General features: G+C 41.1%; 1 protein-coding gene across 3 annotated transcripts in view; it reads left to right on the top strand.

The window, feature by feature from the left end:
• tgfb2 (transforming growth factor, beta 2) overlaps positions 1 to 19,055 on the top strand; it is a 98,671-nt gene that overhangs the window by 1,839 nt on the left and 77,777 nt on the right. The gene's annotated exons all lie outside the window — the stretch shown is intronic.

Below are 19,055 nucleotides of genomic sequence, written 5' to 3'. Positions count from 1 at the left end.
GTGAAATTTCAAGACAGGTGCTGTGTAAATAAACACGGCAGGCAGGCTCATGGATACACAATCTGATCGCCAGCTACCATTTAACCCATTCAGTGCTGAACGACCCTCTGCAACTTTTCAAGTGCTTACTTGAGAGAATTTCGCAACTTGCCCAGCACTTGTCCATTTCTGATACAGAATGTGGAAATTCACGCTTTTTTTTAAAAAAAAAGATAACCTTTTATTTTTAAATTAACTAAAATTACATTTTTTGGCTTGGAAATATTGTTGCTGCTCTCCTGTGGTTAATTTAACGGAAGGATTGTGTGAAGAACGTACGTAGAAAATCTATAAAAATCTGTTCCACATCCCTAAATTGTCAAAGGAGATTTTTCAAGGAGGTCCGCACCAGAAACCAACCCGTAGAATTGTTGCAGACTGTGCATGGGTATGCTTGTTTTTGTTAAATAGCTGATGACCTATCCTATTAACAACGCAATATCATAGTTTGGACAACTGTCGAAATTTGAGGTATTCCCACGGTTCAGTATTGTAACCATGGTCAATGTCAACAATTATTAGGCCAGGTTTTTATCAGTTCAGACCACAGCTCTTCACAACAGAGTTTACCCCACCCCCCCAATGAAGTGGGATGGCTATTTCTGTCCGGAACACGTGCACGTCAAATCATTTTGCACCCGGTTAAAGGACGGAAGTGGTCTGCCTCACAATCCTCAGGGTACAGTTTCACGTACAGTGATATCCTTGGCCGTTATAGAAACACTGTCAGACTCTCAGCTTGGGCTGAACGCCAACACCATTCCGCCCCAGCACTGGGTCAAAGGGATAGTGGTGAGATAATAACGATGGTATCAGAACAGCTTAGACATTCGTTTCCCTCTTTAAAAACTCAAAAAAAAAGTTGCCTTTAATGCCCTGAATCATGTCTCAATTGGCAGGTGAATTTATATCTCCTTGCTGTTTATTGGAGGGCACCTTCCTCGATATTTCTAAACAACGAGGAAGGAGTGTGGTTTGACTCAGTGGTGTTTCTGCTTTGGTTACCTTGGTGAAGAAGACTGGCCCTAAATAGTTGTTGGGTCCGAATATGAATGCAGCCTCGGAAGGGAAAAGGCGCTTGGGATAATAAGCGAGAAATCGAGGCCAGACACTGACGTTGTGATATACTTCGAGTCGCCCCGAAAGCAAATCTCAAACCTTTCGGGGCCCGTGAGCTGTTTCACTTCAATTCACGTTTATGGACATGTTTCTCTCCTTATAAATATTTTCAAACTCATTTGTATGGGGGGGGTAAATCTGATTGAGAGTGAAAGTGAGTGCTTTTGTTCAAATGCAAACTCGTGCTGCAGACAGAAGTCGCTTTCTTAGCTGTAAAGCGTAATGGGGAGGGGATGTCCTACAAAGCGCTATGTAAATACAAGGTTTCCCTATAATTCCTCAGAATCTGGCGCACATGGTGCTAAACTTGTAACTTCTTGCTCCGATTTTGCATGCTGTGTGTTCCAGGTTCAAAACTCCAGAGTGCAAATGACTTGTTCCAATCTCCAGTCTGCTGCCTGGGTGGTGGTGCAGAACTTGCACTGCCCCAGGACTGTGTATGTTTTTTGTAGGGAACAGCAGTCTCCCAGTCTGAGCCTCAGTGCTCTCTGCTCTGTCCTCCGGTGAACAGGCAGAAAGTGATCCAGTGCTTTCAGTTCACGGAATGAAGGTGCAGGACTTTCGAAACAATCGGGGTGGGGGTTGGGGGTTAGTGCTCACCGCGCATGGGATATACACATGCTCCACCATGAGAAACTCAGAACATAGACTCCAGCTTCTCCCCCCTTAGGGCGGCGAGCTGTGTGGCTACTCACTGAAAGCCCAAAGATAGCCTGTTCCAAGCTTCATGAGCCACGGACTTTGCAATTTTGTTTTTTTTCCTACGTGTATACTTCTCGCCTCCAACGGGCACCGTCATAAAATGTGTTAGACATCAGCTACTTGACACCGCCTCCTGTTTTCTTGCATCAGTTCAGCGGTAGTGAAGGGGACTGGAAGAAATGATTGTCGAATAGTCATTTAGACGCATCTTCCTTTTAAAAGACAACACGATGTTGAAAGTCCACCTTTCAGCCTTTCCCACCCAGCCAGGCGTTCCTTTCCAGAGCCCCCTCACCTGCTGCTTTTTATTTGTAACCACTTTAAGGCAGCTGGCACCGGTGAAAGTCAAGTCAGGATTCCTCAGGATTTTTTTTTCCAATACTGTATTTGTTCAAAACCTGTAATTTCACCACTTCCTAAGGAAGTACACAATCAACTGGTTCACTTTCCAGAAATAACTCTTTTATGTTGGCATTTCCTCGATTGAATTTAACCCACATCAAAACCTCTGCTGGTTTCTGCACTCGCCATGCTGTAGAATGTAGATCCAAATTGTGGAGCCCTGGTTTGTATGGCATACTGTTAGAATCAGCATAAAACAAGTGCAAATACAGCACCATCAACAGGTGAAATAACAAAGTGTTATCTTCAGCCATTTCACCTCTTTTTTGGAGCCTTATGCCTCCACCTGCTGCTTCATGGTTCCCAGTATTACATAGGACATGGTTAAGCAGAGTGGGAGGATGTTTTCAACAGTTTTAACCTTTCTAAATGCGGGGACTGTTAAAGTATTTCAAGGAGAACAACACTTTAGTTAGGTATAATACACCTACCTCTCAGCAAGTGTATTGTTTCAAATTATGAGGAAAATCCTGGTCAAACTCCAGAACTCCCATTTATGTCAATATCAGATTCCTAAATACTTGCCATTCATTCTACTCCAGGGCATTTCATTTTATTGCATAAGTCCAGGAAATGTGAGGGATAGAGGATACAACGTAGATTTAATAGAGTGATACCTGAGATGAGGAATTTTAGGTACGAGTTTAGCAGGGCGAAACAGGAATTGAAGTGAAGGAGATTGAGGTGCAATCTGATTAAGGGGTAAATGATTATAACTAATTTAGATGAAGTGGACAAAGAAAAGTTGTTTACATTAGCAGATGGTAGAAAGGCCAACAGACACAGACTTAAGGTTTTGGGCGAGTGGTGCAAGGGGTACATGATAAAGAAATGTTTTTAATGTAGTAAGTAATAATGACAATGATTTTTTTGCTTACAATGGCATTGGAAGATAAGTTATTTCAGAAGGACATTGGATAGGCGTTTAAATGCAATGAGCTGCATCAGTAGAACTGAGTAATGGGTCTGTTGCACAGAGAGCAAAGAGTATGGACACAGTGGGCTGAATGGTGTCCTTCTGCACTGATATATTTTCTGTATGGGGCTTGGTGTTTTGCATGGGATTGAGCTATGTAAATAAGCAGCAGAGAGTTTTGGCAGCTTTATCTCAGAAGTGTTGTAAGTAATTGAGGCAATTTGCACATTGTGATGTATCAGCGGTAAACTGGTGCTAATCAGCTATGCACAAATTTTCTTGGAAAAATCTGGCACACTTCCAATTTTGCAATATAATTTCACTGAAACTTTCCAGGAAATTCCAAGCCATCACTCCATCCTGTGAACCTTCTTCCAACTCATTTTCCTCACTTTTTTTTCTTCATTATTATTTGGCTCTGGAGAAATTTTTAACATTTTAGACAACAGTTGTGACCAGCAGCTTCTAGCTGCTGGTGTACTCTACACATGATAGAGAATATTCACTGTTTTATAGGTGCTGCTTTAGAATCTGATAACTTATCATATATTTGTACTTCCTAGACACACAATGCTAAATAATTTCTCAGATTTAAAAAAAAGTTTCTTCTTATTTAGAATATCATTTCTGTAACTCGAGTATAAATTCCTAAAATACCACTGGATTATGATTTTCACAGAAGGATTTATAAAATATCCTAAAACTCTGGTAAGATTCCCAGAATCTCATGTAATCTAAACAAAGAATGACTTCAATCTTTGCAAACTTGTCATCCAAATTGTAGACAAAGAAAGTGCTGGATTGAAATTTCAAAACATACAGATAAGAAGTTTTGGAATCCCACAGAATAAAAACAGCTATTCATTAAATTAGTCACTACAAATAGATCATAATTAAAATATACTTTGAGAAACACCAATTAAACAAGGGTTGCATTTACAAGCATATGTAGTCTTCAAGTTTCCTATGCAAGTTTGCAATGCTGTATGGCATTCTTGTCCAATTTTTTTTGTTAAAAAGCACAGTATCACACAGTTGACAGCAGCAATGAAAACATTTGCTGGCTTGTGGAAGCAGGCTTAGATCCAATCTATGAGTGCCATTTTATTGAATGATTTGATTATATTGCAGTGGTTGCCTTAGGCAGAAAACCTGATTACAGATGGTATTTCTGATTGCTGCTGCCTGTTATCAAAAATATGCAACTATCTTAGGGTTTATATATTTTATAAAACACCCCAAAACAGGTGATATTCTAAACCTCATTTTAATGACAAAAATGCATTAAGATCATGGAAACTATATATAAAAATGTTTGTTTCCCTTGCCACCCTCCCCCCTCAACCCCATGCCCACGAAATCCCTATAAACAACAACTGGTGGTATTGCAACATAGTTAAACAACCATCTGAAACAATTCAGTGAATGAAATTTAGATTGAATCTTTTATGTGACTGGAAATTTGGAACTGTCCTAACTGTCTTGTTCTCCGAGGAATTTGAACTGAAGATGCACAATTTTGTTTGTATTTCATCCATGTTCAAGTGGTCTGTTGCAACTTCTGAGCACTTTATCATCTTAATATTGAATCTTCCTAACGTCATGAGCAAGTGGACACTTAAGCTCACTCTCCTAACAAAAAAAGTACCAGGGAGTGGAGCTCTAGGCATGTGTGGAAACGTGTGTATTCAGTGCTCTTTCCTGTTGGGCCGTTATGACTTTCAGCCATGCACAGTATAATACATAAGTTGGGTATTGCTGGCTGCATTTTATAGTCTGCATTTATGGGTTTTATTCACTAGTGCAGCTCAACTGAAGGCTTGCCGAGAAGTGACTGCTGGAAGTTTATTTTTTACATGTTTTAAATATAGTTCCACAGGAGTCATTTCAAAATATACTTATTTAACCAAGTTAATTTAGGAAGGCCAGTGACTGCAACTAAAAAGCTTTCTATTCAGGAAAATTTTTAATCATTTGCTAATTTATCACATGTTACTGTCACAAAGTAGTTTATGGAACATTATTCTGATATTTTCAAGTTTTGTCAGTGAGGAGAAGATTTGGAATAAGTTAGCTCCAGCCAGATAGTAACATCTATTGAAGAATGTCTTTAATTTGTTTTATATCACTGACAACATGTAACAACACAGGAGAATTGGTAGACATATCTCTAGAATCTTCCAATTACATTCACTGTGAAATTTATTGATCTGGAAAATATTCAAGAATGCAGAGTTCTTTAAACTGAAAAACTTGGAGGAGGTTGGTAAATTAACTGATGTTAGATGCTGCCTTGACACTGTGAAACCATAAAAATATAAGACATGGAAGCAGAAGTAGGCCATTCAGCCCATTGAGTCTGCTCCACCATGTAATGGGATCATGGCTGATCTGACTGCAGTCAACTCCATTTTACTGTCCTTTTCCCAATCACACTTATTCCTTTACTAATTAAAAATCTGTCTGTCTCAGCCTTGAATATGCTTAATGACCTAGCCTCAACAGTCCTTTGTGGTAATGAATTCTGCAGATTCATCACCTCTGAGACAAGACATTCCTCCTTATCTCTCTGTTTATGCATGATCCCTTATTCTGAGATTATGCTCTCTGCTCCTATAATCTGCTATAAGAGGAGACAACCTTTCCATATCTAACCTATCAAGTTCCCCAAGAATCATGTATGTTTCAATCATTCTTCTATGTTCCAACAAGTACATTAATCTATTCAATCTCTCATAGAGGCACACAGGGCTACAGCAAAGAAAGTGCCTTTCAGTCCATCAAGTTTAAAATAGTTCCTCTGTAACCCCCCCACCTCTCCTGTATCAGCCAAATGCCAGCATATGTTTCCTTTGATAAACAGCCTAAAACAATCCTACTGATGCTGTTCATACCAACGTGGACAATGACACCTGGATCCTTCTCCTCCCAGTCCAAGTTTCTCTCCAACCTGAGAAGCTGTCCTTAACCCGGATAGGCAGCATAGCTTTCATGACCCCTGCTCATGGCTGCAGAAAACTGTATCTATTAACCTAATTATACTGTACCCTACCATAACTGCGTTATTATTTCTTCCCGCCACTTGAATGATTCCCATTATCAGGATGCTGAAGTGTGTTTGTTCACCCATCCTGCAATCTTCACTTTCACCTGCTCAACATGCAAGAATCTTGTAACTGCTGGACAATTGCAGAGGTCGAGACTCCTGAATTTTAACCTTCTGGGTCCCCATACCTGCCTTAGCGTCAGTCACATCTTCCAGTTTCTGGTCACAGGCGAACTTTACCTGTCCTGAAAGGTGTGACTGTCCTCTGGAGCAAAGTGTTCAGGTAATGTTCTCCTTCTCTGATATGATGCAATGTCTGCAGCACAGACTCCAGCTCCTCAACACAGGTCCAAAGTTCCCCGAGCTGCAAACATTTACTCCAGATGTGTCTGCTCTGGATCACATTGGTGTCCAGCAGCTTCCACATGTTGCAGCAGCAACACAACACGCACCCTGCCATCACTATCATATTTGATTTAACTTTGTCAATTATTTACTTGAGACTCCCTATTCTTTATACTTCCCTGCAATGATATTTCCTTTTTATACATTTAAAGGAGGAAAGAGAGACACTCACCACTATCCCTCTGATTTCGGATTGCTGTTACTTCACAGCAATATACAGGTTTTGATGTTTATATTGATTTGTCGAGAATAGTCATGCTTCCACCCTCATTGCTTCTTTCCTACCATGTCCTTTCCAGTCTCTTAAACCCACATTCAGAGTGCCATCTCTTCCAAACTGCAGTCTTTGGAACCTCTTTCATAATTTGATACTTGTCCATTTTAGATTAGGATGTATTAGACAAACTTTGACAAAATATGAAGGAAAACTGACGTGCTGAGTGTAGTACTTATTTATTAATGGGTGCAGCACGGTAAAACACATATGCAGTTCTCTGCAGAATGAGTAATACTTTTAATAGTGCCAAGCAGAAAAAGTACAGTGCAGTCGTCAGACATCTTTCCCACCATAAGGATGGAGAGATTGAGAGTGGGTCACTTCAGCCTGGTTTTGCACACCTACAAGTGACGGGTCAAATGACATGACCTAAGGTACTAAAAGTAGTTTGGGGACTGAGGCCAGCCTGCAGGCTGTAAGAATCTCTGGGCCCGTGTCTCTAAAAGGCTTGGGCTCATTGGCCATGCAGCTTGTCAAACTGGGTGGTCTGTGTCCAAAGCAGCTAATCTGGCATGTGAACCATGCCAATTGTCAAGCTAATTGGCCAATGATTGCTGGGGTCCAACGAACAGCTATCATTGAGCCAATGGGATGCATCAGATTCCCCAGTCAGTGAACTGCCTCCTTTTTTCCAACGATGTGTGACTCATGTTGTGGACCATATGTTGGACAAGTGGACCTGTTTGGAAGTGCAGGCTACTGAGGACAAGTTCAATGAATAGAAATAAAGTTGCTAGTGTCTCACACCTCTCACCTGAAGGTCCTTCTCAGCCATCTCGCTTAATGGTGGTGTATGGTCCTGTCCTACCTGGACCAAACCATGTGGATCTAATATCCTGACCACTTACCTGCTCACACATGATGCTATTGGCTGATGATGACAACTTCATCTCCATGACCATCCTAAAACCCAGGACACCTTCTCAGCATCAGACCTCCCTCCCTCTCACTCAGCATGTGTGGAATCATGGCTGATGGATCCTTCATCACTCGGCAAGCTCCCTGACCTGCCACCAACACACCCCTGGAGCCAGCTTCTCAACTAAACCGCCTCCCTCTCTCGTGATGCTATATATGACATGGCTCCTACCCTAAACCCCAGCATTTCAGCTTCCTGAGTGATCTCCCTGACCTGAAATCCTCCCTCTGACATATTACGGGAACCTATATTTCTGGCTTTGTTTGTGGTGAGGACTGTAGGCTGAGGCTTTATCAATAACCTGAAATTTCAATAATGGGGACAGATTCTTACTTGTTCCATATTCTCAAATCTCCAGTCAGAATATGAAGGTGCAGGGTTTGGAGATTTTACGACACGATCCTTGTCTACTTCCTCCTCCAAAACTTCCTCCTCTGTGTCTGGTTCTGAGTATTCTTCTAAAGGTTGATATTCATACGTTTCCTCCCGATCTCAGTCTTCCCTTGATGATGAGGGTTAGTGAGGCAGTGATTGTGAGACAGTGAGTGAGTGAGTAAGTCAGCAAATGTGTGAGAGAGAGGGAACTTGGAAATAACTGGGTATGAGCAAGGGAGTGAATGTGACCATTAGTGAGTGAGTGTGGGAAAGCAGGTGAGTGTGAATAAGAAAGAATAAATAAGTAAGTGGGTGTGAGAGACACTGAGTGAATGAGAGTAACAGGAGAGTGAGAGAGTAAATGAGAGAGAATCTGGAGAGTGGTTGTGATTTGGGCACACACACATGCTTGGTTTGGGGCATGCACCCTTTTTCCCTTCCCAAAAACTTATCCACACATACACCAAATAAGGAAAGGAGAGAAACCCAGGCTGAAAGGCAACTTACATCTGAATCCCATCTTCAAATGTATTCCATCAAGATTAGTTTAAAGTCTGAGGCACTAGAGGTGAGTGCAGGGTCCGTGTTAGTGAAACTCAACTCCATATCTTGTGCAGTACCCTCCCCCTGTTGACCACATCTTGGGGCTGGTCTGTATACCTCTACCTTGCTTCTTGAGTGATAAAGCCAAGAAGTTTTATTGGTTAGATATCCTGACTTGCATTTTAACGATCATTTTTATTAATTATTCATTTAACAATGAATGATTTTGCCTCAGCAAGTTGTATGTGGTTTTTGTTTTGCCTACCTGGGCCTTTTTTTTGAAGTTCATGTTTAATGTTGTGCCAAGCCCAATCACAGGCAACAGCTGCTGGGTTTTTTGCTGAAGGGGAATGCAAGACTCACAAGACGCCTGACTGATTGTTTTTGCAAGGCTGGCAAAAACTAATAGAGGTGGGAAGTGTTGGAAATGCTGAGCACATCTGGCAACATCTGTGCAGAGAGACACTGAGTTCACTGACCTTCCATTTGAATTAGTGCAGATCATGAACCTGAAGTCCTATTTCTCCTCTTCTCTCTCTCTCTCATCATCCTGTCTGGCCTGCTGAATATTTCCAGTAATTTTCCTTAAAATTTCCAGCATTGACAGTATTTTGTTTTTCTGTTATATTCTCCCCATTGGGCAGATATAAATACGGCTTGCTTCAACTTAAACTGAGAAAATATTTATCTCTCAGTGCAAGATGCAATATTTCTGTTAACAAAGCCCGCTTGTGTGGATAAAAATAACAAATTTGATGGTACTAATTTACTGGAAGGTTTTGCCATTTTTTAAAACTTGGAAGTAAAACCAGGTGTTATGTGCCAACATAATATGTCACTGCTGGTTCAACATTTTTACATTTGTACAGAGGATTGTTCCTTGTTGTGCTTGTGGGGTTCAAACCTTTTTGATATTACTGATGTCAAAAAGGTGGAGCTGTAGCATAATATGAACAATCAAGTTGTGCACAATTGACTGACAAAGCCATGTTTGTAACATGTGTCATATTGCAATGGGGGAGCAGCAGGAGAAGCACCAGGGTCTATGATTTCTCTCTGGTCTGGGAACATGTCACCCCTTGCCTGTATGTAACATGCAGAAACTGAATAAGTAAGAGGCGAGGTGAGGCGAGGCAATGCCCCAATTACACAAAACAAGTACAGGACTTTGGATCAAGTTCCTCATCACCACCAAACCTGGCAGGAGATGTCAGTGGGCTAAAGCTAATGCTCTGGGACATGGGATTTAATCCCACCACAATAGCTGGTGGAGCCGAAATTCAATTGGTAAGTCAGGAATTATAAATGACCATATCATCAGTTGTTTTAAAAAGAGTCTGATTTACTAGTGTCCTTTACAGAAGGAAATCTGCCATCCTCATCCATTCTCATCTACATGGGACTCCAGATCCATAGCGATAATACTGACTTTTAACTGCCCTCAAATATCTAACAATTCACTTAGTTCATTAGTAATTTGGGATCCGCATGCTAGTCTCATCAACAATGCCTATCATCCCAAAAAAGGAGTTTGCTGCATGTAAAATGATTGATTGAAATATTCATCCCAGTTACCTTTTCTTGTTTATATCGTGCATTATTTTAAAGGACTTATCATTCTCATGTAAAATGTTTTCTCTGTGTTTCAACTTTTTTTTCATTAAGAACAGTTACATTTGGAGAAAAGCAAATAGCATCGAGTATTCCAGATAACCAGTTTCGGTGTGCTGTGACAAATGGAATAAATATTTTCTCTGTCTTACTGCTGAGATAAGTGAAATGGCACAGTTTTCTTTCCAAGAAAACATTACCTAATTACCATTCAAAACTTGCCAATATATAGCAGGGCTTGTTCTTAAACTTTACTCCTTAATTTTTGTGCTTATTCGGTGCTCACAATAAGTACAAACTTCAACATTTTTCTTTCAAGTGAAGGGATATTATCAGGTTTTAATTATTAATGACCTGAGCTATAGGGAGAGGTTGAGTAGGCTGGGGCTGTTTTTCCTGGAGCGTCGGAGGCTGAGGGGTGACCGTATAGAGTTTATAAAATCATGAGGGGCATGGATAGGATAAATAGACAAAGTATTTTCCCTGGGGTCGGGGAGTCCAGAACTAGAGGGCATAGGTTTAGGGTGAGAAGGGAAAGATATAAAAGGGACCTAAGAGGCAACTTTTTCACGCAGAGGGTGGTACGTGTATGGAATGAGCTGTCAGAGGAAGTGGTGGAGGCTGGTACAATTGCAACATTTAAGAGGCATTTGGATGGGTATATAAATAGGAAGGGTTTGGAGGGATATGGGCCGGGTGCTGGCAGGTGAGACTAGATTGGGTTGGGATATCTGGTTGGCATGGATGAGTTGGACCAAAGGGCCTGTTTCCATGCTGTACATCTCTTGACTCTATGACTAAAAGGAGCAATATTCCTTACAATATGTTTAAGCCAGGGATTTCCCAAGTTGGGCTTAGGCAATCTTGGCACCTCAAATGGAGTCACAAACTAAAATGTTGGGGTTGTGTGACCTGAAGTAGTAATAGCTGCTGTGATGTTTGGAATAAGTTCCAACAACCATACTCTTCCTCCAGCCAGCCCTCATTCTCTCACTGAGGAGTTGTGGCAATTTTTATGCCTCTGTCTGGAGTTACAAAGAAACAGGACTTAGGAAGCATAGTTTGAAGCAGATTTAATTTTAAATGAATAACAATAAGTGTTGTAACATAAGCAATATTGTTTAAAAACACATTGTATTCCTTTTCATAAGATTATTCCTTGTCTTATTCGTAAAGAGTGTGTGCTCACTATGAAGGTGAATGTTAATATTAGGAATGTCACTAAAGAAGAATCTCCCAGTGGGCTTCAGAACCCCACTCTCAGGCTGAAATATTTGTGCGAAACTGGCACTGTATGAGAAGATTCACTTGCTGCAAACCTTGGACTCTAGGTATACCCACAGTGCTGTTAGAGGAGGAGTTCCAGCCTTTTGACCCAGCAGTGATGATCGGATGGTGATAATGTTCCAAATTTCAAGTCTTGATGGTAGCACGTAGCTTGGAGGGAAACCTGTTTCAAAACTCATTCACAGAATATGAGTGTTGCTAGCTAGGCCAGAATTTATTGCCATTCTTTAATTGCACAGAGGGCAATTAAGTGTCAACAGCATTATTGTGGGTGTGGAGGCCACATCAGGTAAGGACAGCAGCTACCTTCCCTAAAGGACATTAATAAACCAGAGATGTAATAGTTAACATCAGATGCTTAATTCCAGCATCTTATTGAATTCAACTTCTACTATCTGCCTTGCTGGGATTCAGACATGGGTCCCCAGAACATTACCTGTGTCTACTAGTACCACTAGATCATCACCTCCCCCAACTAATTGTGACAGTCTTCCCTCTCATAAAACAATGAAGTGAGACATACTGAACAAAGGCGCATCAAAGCCATACTGTTGGATAATGGCTACCCTGATTAGATCAGATTACACGCAATTGAATAAAACGGTATATAAATTTCAGTGCCAGTGTGATGCCATGTTTGTGGACCATCTGTTCCAAAGACTGACAGACTATATCCAACAAGATGTTCCTTCTTCCATTTGTAACAAACAATTTGCTGACTGTACTCAACCAGCCCGTGCTTGCAAAACATGCAACCCACTGTGCAACATTATGTGTCATTCTGCAATTCAACAATATTTGCTGTATAATCCTGAGTGTGCAAGCAATTATATTAATAGTCAGAATACCGTAAGATATAGGAGCAGAATTAGGCAATCTAGCCCATCAAATCTGCTCCATCATTCGATCATGGTTGATATGTTTCTCAGTACCATTCTCATGCCTTCTCCCACATCTTTTGATCCCTTTACTAATCAACAGCCTATCTATCTCTGTCTTAAATACACTCAATTACTTGCCTTCCATAGCCTTCTGCAACCATGAATTCCACAAATTCACCACTCCCTGGCTGAAGAAATCCTTCCACATCTCTGTTCTAAAGGGTCACTGCTTCACTGTGAGGCTGTGCTTTCAGGTCCTGGTCTCTCCTAATAATTTTGGATATCAGTCACGCTCAAAGTGTGGTGAATGCATATATACTGGAGGTACACATATTAATAGAGTGGATCTTGCTCCTTACAGACAGACCAGGTACATACACACTGTGCCTATTTCAGTTTAACAAAATCAGTGACAGCCATTGACTGGTTCATTTTTCAAGGTATTAATCTGACTCGTTAAAGTTAATCGGCCTGGTTTAAAATTTAAACAAAGCCTTGCAGTTATTTCTCAATTGAATTCACAGTGATATTCTCCATGGCAATATTTCTATCAATCAGCACTCTCCTGTCTCCTGATATAAATGTGTTTTTTTTCCATTGAATTGGTATTCTTGTGAATTGTCCTGATGAGCATTAGATGAAAAGCTTCAACAAAATAGGTCTTTTTTCAGCAATACAGAAATGCAAAAGTTGGTGTTACTAAGTGACTGCATCAAGTTGGCGAGAATAAGAAAGAAGTTTCTGAAATCAAAAAGTAGCCCTTGAGAAAAGTGCTCAAGGAAAAAGAAAGATCCTTATTAGAAGATGTGAGGGGGAGGATTAAGGTAGGGGTGAGGCAGGAGTAAGGAGCCCAGAAAAAGGACCAGAGCACATATGTCTGCCCAGGAGGTCATGGACAGTGGCCAGGTCACCATACGTATGGTCTTTGGATGTGTAGCTGTCACTTATCCAGTGAACTTGGCTGAGTTTGTGCAGATATTGATGGCTTCCCATTCGTGTATGCTAATTGAATTTGCCTGCTTCAGGAGCAATGAGCTAGTGACCTTGTCCTTCCATGAGATGCAAAGGATGCATAGGAGATGGCAAAGATGGAAACCTTTCAGTCTTTACTCCTGCCTAGTGTACATTGTCCAGATCTTATTGTTGTAGAGGAGTGTTCTGAGGATGCTGGATAGTAAACCCTAGTTTTGATGTTCTCAGTTAGGTTGTGATTGTTCCATTCTCTCTTATTCAGTTGAAGCTTTTGTGATATGTGTGTTGATTTACGCACCAAGTGACACAGTGCTGCTGACTGTGGAGGCGGGAGATGAGAAGCTGGCAATATCCTCCATAGTCACATTAGCAGGGCTGATCAATGGCAGTATGGCAATATCCTGCACCATGATGTTCTTCCTCATGCAGGTGGTCAAATCAGTCTCTTTACACATGTGAGAAAATCTGTCCATTTGCCACTGAATGTGTGTCTTAGCATGGAATACTAATACAGCATTAGAGTGTAGACAACCCTCCGTGAGGTCTGAATGTACTTTTATCTTGGATCTCAAATGAGCAAGGATGACTAGCTTTCTGTCTATTCTGACATCTTCTGTAGATGACCTGAAGATATATGATAGCAGCAAAGAAAAGGATGTGTCAAAGGACATCAGTATTTGATTATTCCCACTGTGAATGTTAAAGGCTTGTAATGTCCTAATTGATCTTACCCTTTACAAAAAGAGTATAATGCAGTGAGCCAGAAGTCAATTTTCTGCTGCTGTTTAAATAAACCATCTCTTCTTACATAGTTGAGAGTCTGGTGCTGGAAAAGTACAGCAGGTCAGGCAGCATCCGAGGAGCAGGAGAATCGATATTTCAGGCATAAGCCCTTCAGCCATTCCTGATGAAGGGCTTATGCCCGAAATGTCGATTCTCCTACTCCTTAGATGCTGCCTGACCTGCTGTGCTTTTCCAGCAATACATTATCAGCTCTGATCTCCACTAACTGCAGCCCTCACTTTCTCTTTCTTACATAGTTAAATGACTTGCTGTCACCAATAAAGACAATGTCCTCTTTGTTCATGGATTTTTCTCTTACTGCAGAAAATCATGTCAATTATAGATCTCCTAGTCCTGAGGCCACACTGGGATACAGTCAACAGCATGGTCTGGCATAGTCCCAAGATGCCCAGCAAGGAGATGCCTCAATATTTGATGCACTCACTACAGTTGACCCCAGTCATGTACAAGGGTCACAATCTACGCATCTGCTTCTCACGAGTCACTGCCCCTCCCTCTGGTAGAAACAGCAGTTTTTTCCGACATTGCCTAACTGCCAGTTCACCAAGCTTGATAAATTCCGGTGGTATATCATCAGCATGTGGAGGAAGTCAATTGCTTTGCTAATCTGCCCTGTTGTGGGTTTGATATTATCCTTTTCCATGATAGGCAGGCATTCTGTAGAGTCTAATTCTTCCTTGATGACAGAGTTCTCCCTAGGGTATAACTCAAGGCAGGGTTCCACCATCTGACCAACTGTTTACTGCAGTCAGTAATGACCCCCCCAGGCTTTGTTTGCATTGTTTTCATTTTTTTTTGTTATTGCCTTTTTGATCATTTCATACAGTTATAGCATTCCATGTGTCGAAGGACATCTGGATATGCTGGCAAAGTTACAAACTGTAGTTATTGACATGCTTTCTATTTGAACTGCTATTAATGCATTCACTGTCTTCTTTCTTGGATCTCTCTTACAAATAAAGAGAACCGACCACTTGAATTCAATGACAAGTGCAATCTCAATGATTTTAACCACAAAACAGTCAGCAATTTCCCATTCTTGTTTCCCATATATTTCGAGTGTTACTGTGGATGGTATCTCCCAGTATCTTTCTTTTCCCTCATGCACTTTGTTTGTGAAGGCTTGAGGATACCAAGAATCAGCTAAGTTGAGGATTTTTTAAATATCTCAGCAGGCAGTACAAGTGATGTTGATGTAGGGACAGCATTTCAGCTTTCAGTGAGAATCATGAAGTCTTGCACCCTAACCCTGGTGAATACCAGGTAGGGATCTGTATCACAGTATCTGTCAATCAGATTCAGTTGGTGCCAATGCGCTGAACTTCAATGTCTCCAGACACCTTGTGGAAAAGAAGCTTTGAGTTACACAAAACTATTAGCAGCATAGCACAAGTAGTCTCTGTCCATTGTCATTTATCTTTCCCAGATCATAACATCCAATGCAGGAGGGCCTTGTCTCATGTACTGTTACAACTGAATTCCCTCAGTGAGTAAAGATAATCTTACTTAGTGATTCTGCTGATAGCAGTGCCAGGCTTCTCATAGTACTGCTGTAGTGGAGCATACATTGGAGAATAAATACTTATGAGGCTAATGGCCCTGTTTGAGTTGAGATTCTGAACCATTTGTGGAGGGTTCTGTCATCAATAGTGGCAAGTTACTTATAACAAAGCCTACACTTTGCTTATATGTTTCCTCTGAACTCTTCCAGCTGTACAAGACACTGATAAGGCCACAGCTGGATTATTGCATGCAGTTATGGTCATCGTATTGTAGGAAGGATGTGGAAGCTTTGGAAAGGGTTCAGAGGAGATTTACAAGGATGTTGCCTGGTATGGTAGGAAGGTCTTACAACAAAAGGCTGAGGAAACTGAGGTTGTTTTCGTTGGAGAAGAATTTGAGAGGTGACTTAATCAGACGTATTAAATAATCAGATGGTTAGATAGGGTGGACAATGAGAGCCTTTTTCCTTGGATGCTGAAGGATAACACCAAGAGACATAGCTTTAAATTGAGGGGTGATAAATTTAGGACAGATATCAGAGGTAGTTTCTTCACCCAGAGAGTAGTAAGGGTGTGGAACAGCCTGCCTGCAATAGTAGTAGACTCACTGACACCAAGGCATTTAAATTGGCATTGGACATACGTATGTATAATAATGGAATGGTGTAGGTTAGATGGGCGTCAGATTATTTTCACAGGTCAGCGCAACATCAAAGGGCCTGTACTGTGCTGTAACATTCTTTGTTCTATGTTCTTCCCTTGCTGGTTGAACCTGGGATCCTTTCAGCGTTCTGCTCATTGTGTCAGTGGTCTCTGGAAGACAAAGTGCATCTATATTCACCCTATCAGGTTCCTTATAACTCACTACAGTAAATGTGAACTGCACATTATCAACCAGCTATATTCTTCTCTCAAAGCAGTGCTTGCTGATGGAAGACTTAACTTCTTTTTTGCTTAATGTGACAGATTATGTCCACATGTTGAGTAAAACTCTAATCTGTATTGAAGGAGAAAGGTAGAGGCAGATCAGTTCTTTACCCATTAGAGACAGTCTGATTTGAGCTGGCCAATGCTGACCTGTGGGTCACAATGGACTGTCCCATCAAGGAAGGCTACTTGAAATACCCCTTCTCTTGACCAATAGACTGGGCTTATCGATTGTAACTTTCATGTTGTAGTGACATTCTGCAGCAAAACTGAAGTGTTCTCTCCAGGATACAAGCCTGGGCAAAGCTTACGGAGACCTTGGGCAGCCCAAAGATTAGGTTGTCCTCGTGACCGCTCCAAATGAGTATAATGGAACACAAAGCGCTGTGTTTGGGATGTGCTTGGTTTCAGGAGTTGCTGGAAAGTTGCTGCCAACTTTATATTTAAACCAGAAAGTGACTTTGGCAGCCAAGTCACCATGGTGAAAGGCAGCAGAGCATTCATTGATGGAATGGCCTGTAGTTACTGCTTCATGAGGCAGGCAGGACGGGTCCTTGCAGAGTACCACTTCCTTCCCCCCCCCCCCCCACTTCTCTATCTGACACCAAGAGGCCACTTCTAAACAGTTACACTGGGCTCATTGACACCTGCATCAACCCAAAGACTGACTGAATAATCTGAATGTGGACAGGTAGCCCTGGTGCTGCCCCCATTTCACTGCTGCAAAAATAGTCCATAAAGGGATGAAGCCAAGAAACTGGGTGTCCCTGCCACTGGAGCAACTTTGTGTCCCCCTGCCAACATGTTTTTGGAGCAGTTTTGTGCTGATGATTTTTATGCTATCAGCACCAACATTTTGACAGTCCATCAGTATACGTGGATTAATGGTCTAAAATGATATTTCCATAGACCAGCAGGTCCCTTGGAGCTGGTCTTGATCTGCCATAAATATTTTTCCAGAAGCATACCATGAATCTCGTTATGCCACATTCCAGGCAAAGTTATGCTGGTAGAGTACAAGCAGGTTCAAGGAATTTCCTGGCCATAGTTTCCTCCACGTGATTGGAAATGTACTGTAGGTCTCAAGAAAATGAATTCTTGTGGAGTGAGTTTTCCTGAAAAGCAGCAGTACCGTTTACAGTCAGGAGGTGACTTACCTGAGCGCAGTTTTGGGAAATAACTTCACCGTTTCAAAGGCAGCATTAGGACATTAATTTGTTTACAACTCCAACTTATTTTAAACGCAGACTGGGGTGGAAGCTGGTGATAGTGGATCAGCTGTCTGTTTTCATGTGGAACAGACATTTGAGTGGCATGGAACACAGGCAACCATTTCATTACCTCATGTTTATACCACACTGAAACAAATTAATCCAGATACAAAAGGAGCAGTTTCTGGATTTGAAGCAAATGTTCCTTGCCACCAAGGTTGGTTCAATGGTTTATACGTAGCACTGCACAGCGTTAACTTACTTGAGCAGCATCAATTGCAAATTAATTCCACTCCTTATGAAGGATTGTGGAATTTAAAGCTTCTTTTATTTTATGAGAAAGGTGTGTATGGAAACTAATATTGTCAAGTGAATGTTTTGCAAAATAAATACCACACAACATTCTGCAACCCTCCCTCAAGTCTTATTTATGGCTTCTAAAATATTTTCTAATCAGTCAGAATGACAGCACGAAACAGTTGTCTTCATTTGTGTGCCTATAAAGTTACCTTCCATTGTTCAAACTAAACGTAGATTGAAACAACTCGGAAATCCTTGAAAAGAGAAATAGTAGCAATAAAGATCTGTAGCTCTAATTTGATTCATTTTCTCAACATAGACTGTGGTAACTGTGGCTGAATATTTTTGAAGGGTAGTGTTACATGAATGAATCAGGCATGTTAGATATTTTTAAGTACGTCTGCACAGGTATCCTGCTTTATTCCCTTCATTTACCTGCAGCCCATCTGAACCCCTTCTGATGCTCCATGCTGTGTTGGGTAGATAAGTGATATGATATGTGATTCCCTTTAGTTTACCTTTTGGATCAAAACAGGGTTAAATTCTTGGATTTGATATTGAGTTATAATCTTAGGACTAGAGTAATGTTTGGAACTCACATGTGGGCCATGGAATCCAGCATAGTATCGTGCCATGTGCTGGACCATGTATTACAGCACATTGGTGTAACAATACACCATACCACCATGGCAATAAGCCTCCTTTCACCCTTTAAAGTCAAATATATTTTTGCGTGTTACACAAAATAAACACAAAATTAGAACTTGCTGTTATTCCTGTTAGTAATAACCAGGATAAAGCACAAAACTTCAAAGCA

The sequence above is a fragment of the Chiloscyllium plagiosum genome, chromosome 9 (assembly GCF_004010195.1).
Source record: "Chiloscyllium plagiosum isolate BGI_BamShark_2017 chromosome 9, ASM401019v2, whole genome shotgun sequence".
Classification (NCBI taxonomy): Eukaryota; Metazoa; Chordata; class Chondrichthyes; order Orectolobiformes; family Hemiscylliidae; genus Chiloscyllium; species Chiloscyllium plagiosum.
Note: the sequence above shows the minus strand (reverse complement) of the source record. Positions and strands in the feature narration are given on the sequence as shown.